Raw genomic sequence first — 14,117 nt, forward strand, 5'->3', positions numbered from 1 at the left:
GTAAAACCGAGGCTCAAACGCAAAAAACAGAGCCCCGAGAAACCCAGTGGAGCGGGCGCTCCAATGGACAGGAGCGGCCGCACCATTAAACTGGAAGAAAAGGCAAAACGAGCCTCTATGGAGCGGGCGCTCCCATAGAGAGGAGCGGGCGCTCCAACAAGAGGAGCGGCCGCTCCGCTTTCCCCTGCAAAACAGCTTCTCGTAAAACAGCCATATCTTCCTCGTTTCTTGGCCAAATTAAGCTTATGACCAGTCGTTGGAAAGCTCTTGAGATGTGCTATCACCACCAACTTGAATCATCTCAATATCACTTATAGATCTTGAGATATGGTCAATTTAAGTCAACCCTTTGTCATCCACCATTGCTTAACACCAAGCAATAGCCCATAGCTTAAACTCCTAAGCTATGCACCCCCCTTTGCCTTCTTGAACCGTTCTCCACACTCTCAAACCCAACAATCTGGGAGCATTTGAATTGGGAAAATACTAGTTGATCTTCATGATTAACATAATTTGTCAATCATAGGGGTGATAGTGTCTTTTCATTCATTAAGTTGAGGATAATAATGTCATTGCACATGTAATGACATGTTCATATTGCCAGCTATGCAATATATAGAGTAATGGCGTTAGTAACTAAGTTCAAAGCCCCAAATCCCCACCCTCCTTCTCTCTCCTCTCTCTCGAAGTTCCAACAATGGTGGGTGTGTAGTAGCTCCGGTGATGGAGGGTGTAGTGGTGACAATGAAAATGAAATTAGTTGGGCGACAACTAGCTATGACTCCGGCACAGTGCCGTCTTGGACATTTTAGGGGCCCGGAGCGAAATCTTAAAAAAGGCCCCTAAATTATGAGAATGTATTTCATAATTTTTTATATTATAAAGTTCACCAAAATTATTATTGATTATAATCGATCCTTCGAGCATTTTTTTTAAAGCAAATTCATCAATCAAACCCTCACAAGCTATATTTCCAATACCTCATTTTATTTATTTAAAAAAAATGTCAAGAATTTAAAACCAATAAATAAAAAAAATAATAAAGAAGAGAAGTTCAGTAATTAAAGCTAACATAATACAAAGTAGAATTTAGGTAATTAAAGCAAAGAAATAAACTAAAAGAGAAAGTAGAAAAGAAAAAAGGAAAATGAAAGCTCATATAAAAGAGAAAATGAAAATCTAAAATTACAAAACAAAAAGAAAATTAAGCAAATAAACTAAACCTCTGCTTTAGTGCTTCTTCATTTCCTCCATTTGAACCCAAAAAAATCACTCAAGCTAACTAAATTAATCTTTTGATTCATTTTTAGATTTAAAAGAAGCAGTTATACTTGTCATTAGTACTATATTTCATTAATTTATCAAAGAATAGTTTTTTTTTAAAAAAAAAATTATTAAAAAAAAAAGAACAAAGGGGGCCCTACCAAAGGGGGGCCCTGAGAGATCGCTCAATGAGCTCCCCCTAGTAGCCGGCCCTGCTCCGGCAACGGGTGGTGGTGGTGTTCGTACTTAAATCGATCTCTCATCCACCAACGTCGGCAAAAATTATGCCCAAGAGCTTCTTGAAAAAGCTCCCTAGGTTAGTCATTTGAAGGAAAAATGGTCACCTTTAACCTTTGGGGTTAACCAAGCCCTTAATTTCACCTTTTCTTCTTAGGGTTTTCGTTTAATTCGGCGGCGAACCCGCCGGAAATGATGGTGTTGGTGGTCGATTTATTGGTTGAAGCTTGGAGATGATGAAGATTGTGGTATGGTAGCTTCAATGGAGGAAGCAGCTTGAACACTACTGTTGTTACCGTTAGTAAACGGAGTTAGGATCTAGGCTTGCATACTTGGTGATTAAGCGGCTGACAAAGCACAAGTATGAGCTGGCTAGTATGAGTAAGCACTAGATTAACAAAATATGTTAATCATGAAGATCAACTGGGCAAGCCCCGATGAATTGGTAGATGGAGGTGGAAGTTGGAACGTTTATCACAGTCCAGTTATTCCCTTTGCCCAATTACATTCAACTCACTTAGTTGAGTGTGGTGGAAAACTCCTTGCTATATTCATTGGTCATATGGGATCGAGAATCAAAGTGTTCGAGTTTAACAATTTTAAAAAACATTGGGTTGATGTTCAAAATCTTAGTAACCATAGCTTGTTTATAGATCGTTCATCGTCGATTTCAATACCGACCTCAGATGACGGAATGAGAAATAAGATATATATTTCAAGGCTTAAAGGAAATAGTACAATTTTTTACTCGCTTGATACTAGTTTGTATCATGTTTCCGGAAGTGAAAAATCCATGAAGAATTTTTGTACTACTGCTGAACCATTAAATACTTGTTGGCTCTAACTTTGATTTATTAGTCTATTGTATGGATTAAAAATTGTTTTGGTTGTTATACAATTTATATGCTGATTTTTTTTTTTATGGATTAACAATTTTTTTTTAGTCATTTTACAATTTATATGCTAATTATTTTTCAACCTGCATATTTCGTTCTAAAACATACTTTTTTTCTTCAAATTTTGTATTGGAAAATACTTATTATTGCACATTTTAGGAAAGACGTAAATTTTAAAAAGTACAATCAAAATGATATATAGAAAAAAATTTCACGTAAATTCACACTATTGTCCTTTCATGATGCTTAAATCCATTAATTTTTTTCACAATATAGTTATAAACATTAAAAGATTTGTAAATCGGAAACATTATAGAAGAATACGAAGAACAAAGAAGATTGATCAGACTGCTGCATTCTCTAGCAGCACTGCTGGCTGTTAACCCAGAGGAGGACAAGACATAGAAAGGCTCTACATTCGTCGTTGGTGGACAGCTATAGATGGGAACCGGGAACTTTGTAGGCAAATTAGGCAAAGGAGACTCCATGCTAAGAACATTTATGAACCTTTTTTTTTTTTTTTTTTTTTTTTTTTTTTTTTTTTTTTTTTTTTTTTTAAGAGGATTGAGGAACATACATTTCTGTACCTAATGCCTTAATTAATTTGTGTATTACGTAAATGACCTTAAATTGTACTCATGTACAACATTTTTACTTGATATAATTGCATCAGCAGGGTTAAGCAATGTTCGAAGTTGTTAGAACTCAATATAACTATATAAGCTGTCAAAAGAGGTAAAAACACAGAATAAAAAAAACACATTAATGGGTGTTTACATTCTTCATTTCTTCATGAATTTTAATTGAACCAACATGGAACTGCAAAAAAGAAATCTGACAGAAATTTGATTTTGTTTGAAAAGTAAATGATTAACAAATTACTAACTCAAAATTCATTGAAATAAATATCAGACTGTTGCATAATCTACCATCAAAGGAATAGCACCAGAAACAACTGGATGCGCTGATGAGGAGGTTGTGGTGCCAGCAGTACTGCTGCTTTTTAACACAGAGGAGGAAGCGTCATAGAAAGGATCTGGCTGTACATATGTTGGCGGAGTGCTGAAGGAGGAAGCCGAGAGGTTGGTAAGCAAGATAGACAAAGAAGACTCCTTGTTAAGAACATTTATAACCTTTCTTACAGTAGGACGTAAAGTGTCTTCAGGATGGCAACACGACAACCCAACAATCATCAAGCATTCCATTTCTTGAATGTCATATTCTCCTTCAAGTGTTTTATCAGCTGCATCAAGAAGACAGCCTTCTTCATAGAGTTTCCACACCCACTCTATCAGACTCACCTTATAATCAGGCTCTTCCTTGGATTCAATAGCCCGCCTTCCACATGCAATTTCAAGGGCCACCACACCAAAACTGTAAACATCAGATTCTTTGCTTGATTTTGCAGTCATAACACACTCAGGGGCTAGGTAGCCTAAAGTGCCAGCCAATACAGTTGTTTGTGATCCTAGACTGTGGTCCACGAGCCTAGCAAGACCGAAATCTCCAAGCTTAGCATTGAAATTAGAATCAAGCATTACATTGCTAGACTTGATATCTCTATGCAGCACACATTGCTCCCATTCTTCGTGGAGGTATAGCAAGGCAGACGCCAAGCCATATGCAATTTTGTACCTGTCTGCCCATGGTAAGACCGTCGTCCTCTTGCCTGCAAAAATATGGGAGTCAAGACTTCCATTAGGCATAAATTCATAAACAAGAAGCAATTCCTTTTTCTCATGGCACCAACCAAGAAGTTGAACCAAATTTTTATGCCTTAGACGACTGATAACCTTCACTTCTGATACATACTCCTTTTCCCCCTGTTTAGACCCCTTTGATATCTTCTTGACTGCAATAATCCGGCTTATATCAGACAAAAAACCTTTATACACGCCTCCAAAACCTCCCTGTCCTAACTTCCTTTCCTCGAGAAAGTTACTAGTGGCACGAATTAGTTCACTGTAAGTGAACCTCCTTGGCCCAGTATCCTGGTCAAAATTCATGTTGTTGTTACTTCCCCTTGATCTCCTCCGCCCCCACATAAACACAACTAATCCTAAACCAATTATTAAGACACTGATTCCGGCTACAAGGCCACCAATCATTGCTGCTTTGCTACTGCTATGGCTGCTTGACACAGTTGTGTGATTTTGCCATGGTACATTGACATCGGTATCTTCTAAGGTTGAGTTAAAGTCCCAAGAAAGGATGCTATGAAGTTCAACAAACGTACCAGTTGAAGCCGTGAACCCAACTCTGACTGTTTCAGGAAGAATGGAGCTTAAGTCAATGATATGCGACAGGCTAGATTCCCCGTTAAACACAGGATGAGCCTCATAAGTTAGATAAACACTCAGATTCTTAGTTACAGAATCATAAGTTATCCAAGAATTTGCTGTAGACCTGTTTTTCAGTCCCCCATCCACTGTAACATGACTAACATCAACCTGGGAAACTACAGAAGTATCATCAATTCCCAAATGATCACCAATCGGATCAAACCAATTCTTGAAGGTGTCAAATTCGACAGCAACAAAACGATATTTACTGGTAACATTGACAGCCACAACCAAACCAAGACACCCACCATATGAATCCACTGGAGCATACTCTGTAGAATCATCAAAAGGCGCTATGAAAAAAGTCATACCATCACCAAAATGACTAGTATTGTCTGCTGGTTTAATTTGGAATGAAAAGTGGGTGGTAAAGTCTGTTTTCTTGCTGGTTTTTTTATCCCAGAGACGAACAGGCTGATTATAGGATGCTCGCCCTACACTTGCTTCAAGATTAGAACCTACTGTACTCTTCGTCAACTGAATCACTCCATCTTCAAAATATGTATCATTCTTGCAGGTAATATTTAGAGAACTATCTTGGTTGAAACTAGTGAAGTTAAAGAAAACTGATTCGACATGGTTTAGTAAAAAAAGCAAGGAAACAAAAAATTGAAACACAAACTTGATACTATAACAGTGAATTATTGATCCTCTCATTTCCAAATTTCTTAACAATGCAGAAAGACTGGTGAACAAAAATTTTAGAGGGAAGAATTACAAGGTTGCATTGCAAAAAAAATTTCCATTAATAAGGTGAACAAAGCTTAATCAATTTAAATATTTAATCAACCTTAATGAAATTTCCCATCTGCAACGTATTGAGTATTGACCACGGTCAATTTTTGTCTATATTATTACAAATTGTTTTCATTATTGGTCACATAAAATTATAGATTAGCAAAAATGGACAATATTGACAGAAAATGCAGTATTTGATCAACGTAATTGATCGTGAATTTTTACAAGGTAATTGATCGTGAATTTTTACATGGTCGCTTACTTGATACTTGCTGGTTTATAAATCAACGTAATTGATCGTGAAATTTTACAAGGTCGCGTACTTGATACTTGCATAATTGCATTTTATTTGTACCATGGTTAAGGTTAACAAAGCTTGATTGTACCATTAATGTAATTTCCCAGCTGCAACGTACTCGTCAATGGTCCTACGTCAATGGTCCTATGAATAAATAAATAAATACAAGGAAAATGACAGAGAAACATGGCTGGTCGTAATAATTTAGTAAATTGAGAATTGACGCATAAAGACTTGAGCACGTACTTAACAAGTTGATGACTTTGAAAAGTTTGTATGGGTGGCCAAATTGGAAAGGCTCCATCCTATATATGGTGTAAAAAATTAAATTAAAATCAAATAACCATTAATCCCAATAATTTCCTATATGTATGTATTATTTTCTAGAAGATATATATCCCATGCTTAATACTTGTATATTGAGTTAGTTATAATACTTGTATATTGTACGGAGTTAGTTAATAAGTTCAGATTTGATAGAGTTATAATAAAATCAAAGTGTGTTAGATATTTAAGAATGGAGAGAGTAGTCAATTAAAAAAGTATAACTCAATAATTTATGTCATGCGTGTTCTTCCTTTAACTTTTTGTCATCACAGTCTCTTTTTTTATATCTTATGTGATATGTGACCGGAACTCTTTTTCTCTCAATCAATATGTTTTATTCATTCTGAGTGTTACGCAAGTAGTTTTTAAAATGGGACCAGTTACGGCATGTTCACTTCAACTTAATTTCTGTTCAGTTCCTGATTTCCTTCTCTCATAAAATATTCATTACAATAGTTTAATTCAATTCAGCTCTAATCAGTTCAATTCAGTTCAGCTCCAATCAGTTCAGTTCAGTTTAGTTCAGCTCAATTCAGTAAATGTGAACAAAAATTGTGTTCAATGGAAAAACATAGTTTGCTTTTAGAAAAGAAAAAAAAAAATTAGTTCAACTCATGAGCAAGGTGCAAAGAGTCCAAGACATTTCAAATAGGTACTTCCTAGTTCCTTCATTCTCAATATGTTGTACCATTTACCTTCTAAGAAAGTTACACAAATACTACACCGTATTAATGTAGCGTCAATATTCAAAAATTCTAGTACGGTCACTCTCACTATGACCATGGCTATACTTAATTATGATTGGTTGATTTTTGCTTTTTCTTAAAATCTTGGTCAAACCTTATTTTTAGAATTTTCCATTTTTAATTCTTTTTCATTTTTTCAAAAATTAATTTTTGATTTTCTGAAAATCCTTTATTAATTTTTGAAATTATTTAATTAAAATCGGTTATTAATTAAATCCAAAAATAAGATAAAATTAAATTAATCAAAATCAAAAAATTGTTCTTCATCGTTCTTCAATTTTCTTCATTTATGGATAAAATCAACCACCATTATGGTAATCTTTGTCTCGTAAATACACTCACACATTAATGAAAATTGAAAATATGCATCGATCCACATATTATATGTGAAGTTCGAGTTCATTCGAAGCTTGGATTCATGTGTGAATCTAGGATTGTTTTTAATTCTAAAACATTATATGTTAATTGGATAATCGCAAACAAGGGACGCAAAATCGGTCATTATATGTTTGCGAAAATAATAAAAGAAATTAACAATTTTTTGAAATCTGGGTTTATGAGGCAAATTGGAGAAGACAACGATTTTTTTTTTTTGGAATACTTGTTTGATCCGAAAAAAAGAACATATAGTTTTCAATTATGTTTGCATATAAGGCATTAACCCAAATGCTAATAGGACGACATTACCTATAAAACACAGTATTATTGTTTATTCAGTCTACGACCATACGTTATTTTGGACATTGCTAATTATAAGTTCATACTACGCATGCAATAATATCCTCATTATTTTCTTAATTGATAGCAAATAGAATTGTGGTCCTCAATCCTCATTCGCTTGCCAAGTCACAATGTATATATACCAAGTTTGATATCAATGATTACTTATATATTTGCTATTGTGGTTTGAATTCTGTATGCATATTCCTCAAAATTAAATTAACTCTTAATCAAACCACCTTTAGAGTTATTCTAATGGCAACCTAATTGTCAAATTAGATGATTATCTTCTTATCTATACTATCGTGTGATTCAATGGTTAAATTACTTGGATACTAGTTTGTTATTAATTAAAATAATGATCCGTCTTTGTGTATTATTATAACTTTACAATAATTAAGGAGATTGAAACCATTTTTAAATATATAAGTGATTTCATATCCTAATATTGAACGAATCCTATATCATAACCAAAAGAAAAAAAAAATGTGGAGGTAAACTTTTTTTTTTTTTTTTGGAAAGAATACAATAGCAAATTGTTAAATATAGTAAATATATTTTTGTATTTATAAATTAGGAAAGTTAATATTCAACCCCTTATATTTAGGCTAAATGGATGCTACTATTGCTACTTGTATTCCTTATAATTAAGACATATCATGCTTCTGTTTTGTATAACACGTAGTCTAGCTATATTAATGAGAATCGAAAATATTCTTTTTCCTATTTGTCAAAATAGAGTTACATGTTAATGTGATTTCTTTGTATCTAGTTTTTTACCCAATGGTTAGGTACTAAGACTCTACGAGTATCTTTTCTTTTGCTAGTTTGATTGTAATTTTAATTTATAGTGTATATATTATGTGTCATATAAAATAACTAGAGCTGTCAAAAACTGACCCGACCCGAGAACTCGACCTGAACCAGCAATAATCTGAACCCAACCTACACTCGGACAATGGGATGAAACTAGTGACCTGTAACCCGGCCTAAACCTGACCATATGTTAACTGACAACCGATTTGATCCAATACTTTTTGACCTTAACCCAAACCTGCTCTTGACTTGAGATTAAACGTCAACCGATTTAATCCGACCCAATAACAATTTGTACCCGAACTAGTACCCGACCCAATTAGAACCTGTACCCGAGTCATGGAAGGTTTAATAAAATTTACATGCCTTTTATTCAACTTATATACTAGTACAAATCTGTAAACCCACAATCCGATCCGATTCAGCTTGTATACATTTTATTCTCTATTACTCAAATATAGATTTAATAAAATCTTGATAAAGCCGATCAAATTATGGAAGGAGTAATTATATAGATTCAACTTGAGCACATCGATATTTATTAGCATTGAACTTGAACAAAAACCCAACTCAACACTAACTCGAACCCGAATGTACCATCTATTAACCCACTCAAACCTGACTCACACACAACCCGAACCTGAAATTGAATCCGATCTGAATATGGCCGAATTGAACCCGACATATATCCGAAAAGGTGAACTACTACCCAAAATAAACTCAACTGAAATTGACCCGACCCGAACTTGAACCTAATATGAGGCTAGATTGACCCAACATAACCAGATCCTAATTTTACCCGAGACATGATTTGACCCAACCCAAATCCAACATGAATACCCGAATCGACAACTCTACTATAAAACACGAAATCGAAGCGATAAAGGAGGTGTCGGGAGCTGGTGTTGGAATTTCACGGAACACTACGGGATGAATCCTGGGATCATATAATATTTTGTGGACTCATATATGACCATTATCCGGCAACGTAAAAGGCCGTGTGAGAGCTTATAGCCAATACAAGAGGCATGTACGAAAATGGGTAAAATAACCATTTAAAGGCAAATTGGATAGTTCCACCCACCCAATTAACTCTCGGAGGGTATTAGAGACCATGGTAAACATCTCGGCAATTTTCAGGCGAAAAAAGGTCAAAAAATTACAAAATTGAAGGCTATATAATCCAAAGTTTTTGAGGAATTTTTGAGGTTTCAAAGCCCAGTGGCAAAAAGTATTAAGACCCTAAAGCTGTCAAAAACTGACCCGACCCGAAGACTACCTTAACCGACAATGATCTGAACCCAGCCTGTACTCAAACAATGGGCTGGATTATAGCCTTCAATTTTGCCACATTTCACCACGGGGCCTAAAACCTCAAAAATTCCTTACAAAGCGTGGATTTCAATTTGTAATTGTTTTGACCTTTTTTATCCCGGAAATAAAAATTGATGAGATAATTATCATGGTCCCTAATACCCTCCAAGAGTCCAATTGGGTCGGTGGAACCAACCAATATGCCCTTAAAAGATCATTTTACGCGTTCGCAACTTGCACTTATTTTGTAAACTCAAACCTACCACGGACGTTTATGACCACATATAATGATCATATGGTTTCAAACGGCATTATATGACCCCGAGATGTATCCCTTAGGGTCTCTAGACTTTTCGCCACCGGTCCCCGAAACCTCAAATTTTCCTCAAAAAGCGTGGATTATAGCCTTCAATTTTGTAATTTTTTGACCTTTTTTCGACCTGAAATAAAAATTGCTGAGATGTTTACCATGGTCCCTAATATCCTCCGAAAATCAAATTGGGTCGGTGTAATCATCCAATATGCCCTTAAACGGTCATTTTACCCATTCACAACTTGGAGTGATTTCGTAAACTCAAGCCTACCATGAACATTTATGACAACATATAATGATCATATATGGTTTCAAACGGCATTATATGACCCCGAGATGTATCCCTTAGGGTTTCAAGGTTTTTCGCCACCGGGCCCTGAAACCTCAAAATTTCCTAAAAAAGCGTGGATTATAGGATTCAATTTTGAAAATTTTTAGCCTTTTTCGCCTAGAAATAAAAAAATTCCGAGATGTTTACCATGATCTCTAATATCCTTCGGGAGTCAAATTGGGTTGGTGGAATCATCCAATATGCCCTTAAACGGTCATTTTACTCGAGCACAACTTGTAGTGATTTCATAAACTCAAGCCTACCATGGATGTTTATGACAACATATAATGATCATATATGGTTTTAAACGGCATTATATGACCCCTAGATGTATCCCTTAGGGTTTCAAGGTTTTTCGGCACCGGGCCTGAAAGCTCAAACTTTCCTTAGAAAAATGTGGATTATAGCCTTTAATTTTGTAATTTTTTGACCTTTTTTGACCTGACATAAAAATTACCGAGATGTTTACCATGGTCCCTAATATCCTCCGGGAGTCAAATTGGGTAGGTGGAATCATCCAATATGCCTTAAATGGTCATTTACCCGTTCACAACTTCTAGTAATTTCGTAAACTCAAGCCTACCATGGACGTTTATGATAGCATATAATGATCATATATGGTTTCAAACGGCATTATATGACCCCTAGATGTATCCCTTAGGGTTTCAAGGCTTTTCTCCACCGGGACCGAAACCTCAAAATTTCCTAAAAAAGCGTGGATTATAGCCTTCAATTTTGTAATTTTTTGGCCTTTTTCGCCCGAAAGTAAAAAATGCTGAGATATTTACCATGGTCATCCCTAATATCCTCCAGGAGTCAAATTGGGTTGGTGGAACCTTCCAATATCCCCTTAAACGGTCATTTTACCCGTTCTTTCGTAAACTCAAGCATATCAAGTAAGGTTATGACAACATATAATGATCATATATGGTTTTAAACGGCATTATATGACTCCGATATATAATCCCTAGGATCTCAACATTACAATTTTCGCCACCAAACCCCAAAACCTCAAAATTTCCTAAAAAAGTGTGGATTATAGCCTTCAATATTGTAATTTTTTGACTTTTTTTTCTCCCGAAAATAAAAATTGCTGAGATGTTTGCCGTGGTCCCTAATACCCTCCAAGTGTTCAATTGGGTCGGTTGAACCAACCAATATGCCCTTAAACGATCATTTTACGCGTTCGCAACTTGCACTGATTTTGTAAACTCAAGCTGCCACGGACGTTTATGACAACATATAATGATCATATATGGTTTCAAACGACATTATATGACCCCGAGATGTATCCCTTAGGGTCTCAAGGCTTTTCACCACCGGGCCCCGAAACCTCAAAATTTCTCAAAAAGCGTGGATTATAACCTTCAATTTTGTAATTTTTTATCTTTTATGGCCCGGAAATAAAATTTGCCTAGATGGCTAGATGTTTATCATGGTTCTTAATATTCTCCGGGAGTGAAACTGGGTCGGTAGAAACATCCAATATGCCCTTAAACGGTCATTTTATCCGTTCACAATTTGTAGTGATTTCGTAAGCGCAAGTCTACCACGGACATTTATGAAAACATATAATGATCATATGTGGTTTCAAACGGCATCATATGACCCCGAAATGTATCCCTTATGGTTTCAAGGCTTTTCGCCACTAATCCCCGAAACCTCAAAATTTCCTACAAAAGCGTGGATTATAGCCTTCAATTTTGTAATTTTTTAGCCTTTTTTCGCCCGGAAATAAAAAAATGTCGAGATGTTTACCATGGTCCCTAATATCCTCCGAGAATCAAATTGGGTCAGTCAGTCGATGAAACCTTCCAATATGCCCTTAAACGGTCATTTTACCCCTTCACAACTTAAAGTGATTTCATAAACTCAAGCGTATCATATAAGGTTATGACAACATATAATGATCATATATGGTTTCAAACGACATTATATGACTCCGATATATAATCCCTAGGGTCTCAACACTTTTCGCCACCGGACCCCAAAATCTCAAAATTTTCTAAAAAAAACCTGGATTATTGCCTTCAATATTGTAATTTTTAGACTTTTTTCTCCTGGAAATAAAAAATGCTGAGATGTTTACCATGGTCCCTAATACCCTCCAAGAGTCCGATTGGGTCGGTGGAACAAACCAATATGCCTTAAACGATCATTTTACGCGTTCGCAACTTGCACTGATTTTGTAAACTCAAGCCTACCACGAACGTTTATGACAACATATAATGATCATATTTGGTTTCAAACGGCATTAAATGACCCCAAGATGTATCCCTTAGTGTCTCGAGGCTTTTTGCCACCAGGCCCCAAAACCTCAAAATTCCTTAAAAAGCGTAAATTATAGCCTTCAATTTTGTAATTTTTGACCTTTTTTGGCCCATAAATAAAAATTACCGAGATGTTTACCATGGTTCATAATATCCTCCAGGAGTTAAACTGGGTTGGTGGAACCATCCATTATACCTTTAAACGGTCATTTTACCCGTTCACAATTTGTAGTGATTTCGTAAATTCAAGTATACGACGGATGTTTATGACAACATGTAATGATCATATGTGGTATATGACCCCTAGATGTATCTCTTAGGGCCTTAAGGCTTTTCACAACCGGGCCCGTAAACCTCAAAATTTCCTCAAAAAGCTTGGATTTGTAGCCTTCAATTTTGTAATTTTTTTACCTTTTTTCGCCCGGAAATAAAAATTTCCGAGATGTTTACCATGGTCCCTAATACCCTCCGGGTGTCCAATTGGGTCGGTGGAACCATCTAATATGCCCTTGAACAGTCATATAATTGCTCCAGCCGGTGTAAGTAGTGCTTGAAGTTGCTAGACCTTAAAAATAAGCTGTGAATTGAGGGGGAAAAAAACCTTATTTGGTGTTTAAAGTCTTTATTCCTGAATGAATTTCAATTGCAGCAACCACATGAAACTACAGAAAGCAATTGTCAATAGATTTTATGAACCAAAATATATATGTTTCTTGTGGAAAAGTAAAAGATTAACAAATTATTCACTCAATTTATTTGAAAATGCAGAGATCTATAGTCTATATTACAGTGTATGATACCCTAAATAACATATATACATCCAAGCAAAATTTTATTAATGCAATACAGATGCTGGAAAGTGCATGAAGTTATACAATCAAGTGCAAACCACCAAGGGGAAACTTTCTAACATAAAGAATATAAAATGGGCAATTTTCTTCAAACAGATAAATCTAGAAAAAAGGCTAATCAAACTGTTGCATTCTTTAACAGCAAAGGAGCAGTACCGGAAACAACCGAGTGAGATGATAAGGAGTTTGTGGTGCCAGAACTAGAAGTACTGCTGTCTGTTAACCCGGAGGAGGATGAGATGTAGAAAGGCTCTAACTTTGTTGGTGGAGAGCTATAGGTAGGAACCGGGAACTTCGTAGGCAAGTTAGGCAAAGGAGACTCCATGTTAAGAACATATATAACTTGTCTTATAGTGGGACGGTATGTATATTCAGGATGACAGCACCACAAGCCAACAATCATTTTTGGTAGATTCCCCATTAAATACAAGATTAGCATCATAGCTTAAGTAAACACTTAGATTTCTGGTAGAAGAATCATAAGTTATCCATGCATTTGCTGTACTCCTGTTCTTCAGGCCTTTAGTCAATGTAAATTCTGCTTTTGAATATACAGAGTTGACATTTATTCCTGCATGATCATTACTCAGATCCCCTGACTCACTTGGATCCCAACAATTGTGGAAGGTATCGAACTCAACAGCAACAAATGGGT

At 35.7% G+C, this 14,117-nt stretch overlaps 1 pseudogene; it reads right to left on the minus strand.

Moving 5' to 3' along the window:
* Nucleotides 1-2,960: 2,960 nt before the first annotated feature.
* On the minus strand, nucleotides 2,961-13,787 carry LOC145604271 (L-type lectin-domain containing receptor kinase IX.1 pseudogene; annotated as a pseudogene).
* Nucleotides 13,788-14,117: the final 330 nt, after the last annotated feature.

The sequence above is a fragment of the Chenopodium album genome, chromosome 22 (genome assembly GCF_948465745.1).
Source record: "Chenopodium album chromosome 22, dcCheAlbu1.1, whole genome shotgun sequence".
Classification (NCBI taxonomy): domain Eukaryota; kingdom Viridiplantae; phylum Streptophyta; class Magnoliopsida; order Caryophyllales; family Amaranthaceae; genus Chenopodium; species Chenopodium album.